At 37.8% G+C, this 1,851-nt stretch overlaps 1 pseudogene; it reads left to right on the top strand.

The window, feature by feature from the left end:
* Nucleotides 1-135, top strand: LOC122752428 (annotated as a pseudogene).
* The last annotated feature ends 1,716 nt before the right edge of the window (nt 136-1,851 follow it).

Below are 1,851 nucleotides of genomic sequence, written 5' to 3'. Positions count from 1 at the left end.
GTATTGTATGAAAGGAGAGAAGGTCAGCACTCTCCTTGATAAGGATGGAAAAGGTCCTAGTGGCCTTTACAACACACATACAGTTAAGGCATTGCCACCTACTCTGTGGCAAATAGTATACCATTGGAGCTTTTTGAGTAGGGATGTGGTAGTTTTCCAGATCATTGTTGATTCAGAAGCCCCTCCTAAAGTAAGGAAATTCAACCATGATTTAGCTTGCATAATGAGTCTGGTTATCATTAAATCAAAAGACTGGCCATGTCAGCAGCATAGCAGCCGGTCTGCTATCTAGTCAGTATGGGGTATATAGTGCAGAAGTTGTTTCTTCCCATTTTGATCTTCCATCAGTAGCTAGTGGTGGTAGTGGTGGAATCCAGTTAAGATATTTAATGGAGGTGGAGTCATGCAATAGAAAGCGTGATTGGATTTGTAGTCTGAGGACCTGGGTTCAAATCTCAGCTCTCCATCTTTCTCTTTCTCACCCCACATATACAAAATCAGGGCCAAATCTTTTGGTTACTGGCTTCACAACATCTTTCATATGCAAACTCTTTCCTCTACCCACACAGCTACTACCTTAGTTCAGGCCCTTATCATCTCTCTTACCTAGATAATTGCAATAGCCTTCTAATTGGTCTCCCTGCCTCAAGTCTTTCTCCATTTCAGTCCACCCCACACATTGATGCCAAAATAATTTTCCTTAAGTGCAGATGTGACTCCTTTAATCAATTCTGAAAATTACTCCCCTTCCACATTTTGTGACCTACCAAGTCTGGTCTTCTACACATACCTAGAACATATGGCTCCTTTTCTTTGATTCATACTCTCTCTTCCTTTAAGATGGAGCTCAAGCACCAAATTGTACATGAAACTTGTTGATCTCAACTGCTAGTGCCCTCTCTTTGCCCTACTTTGTATTTAATTGGTATATCTTTATATTTATGTTGTGTATGTTTATATAGGTTCTTATCTCCCCCATTAAATCATAAGTTCCTTGTAAATAGGGATTGTTGTATTCTTCATATTTCCATTCTCCATTTCCACCTCAGCACTTGGCACAATACTGGCACATACTACACATTTCATAAATACTTGCTGATTGGTTGATAATTGTTTTTCTTCTACTACTCCCTAACACAATCCATTCTAATCATACTAGTTTCTCTCTCCCTTTTTTTTCTTTCACTGACATGCACACTTGAGCAAATGCATGCACATACATACTTATAAACACACACACAGCTTATTCTTACCCCTGCAGTTTTGAGCCTACTCTTTTCCCATTTGAAATGCCCTTTCTTAATTCCCCATTCTTTCTGTCAATCCAAATATTTTGCTCCATTCAATGCTTATTAAAGCACACTTTCTCCATGAAGCTTTCTATGATAATTCCCAACCACTTTGATCCCTCTCTTCTCGGAATTTTTGTGGAATTTATCATCTGAATTATACAATCTAGCATTTGAATATTTAGTTGTGTCTTCTATGTATTGTTCAACTTTTCACACCAAATCTGCCAGCACTTAGCCTAGTGCCTGGCACAAATACTAGTCACTTAATAAATGTTTGTTGACTCACTGACTGAATCCTGGCAAAGAAACAGACAATTTTGCTTGAGAGAAATATTTAATAGGGGTTAGCAAGCATGTAAATTTGGGGGAAATTTTTCTGGTTCAGCAAAAATAATAATTATAAAAATGACTTTTATAAATTGAAGTTATAATTCTTAACCCTATAAAACCTTAACCCTTAACATGAACCCCAAAGACACAATAACCAAAACATTCTTCCAAAGAGGATGACACTGGATTATCAATTGTTCCATATGTTATTCCAGTTGGGCCTCCTGTG

This window comes from Dromiciops gliroides, chromosome 3 (genome assembly GCF_019393635.1).
Source record: "Dromiciops gliroides isolate mDroGli1 chromosome 3, mDroGli1.pri, whole genome shotgun sequence".
Classification (NCBI taxonomy): Eukaryota; Metazoa; Chordata; class Mammalia; order Microbiotheria; family Microbiotheriidae; genus Dromiciops; species Dromiciops gliroides.
Note: the sequence above shows the minus strand (reverse complement) of the source record. Positions and strands in the feature narration are given on the sequence as shown.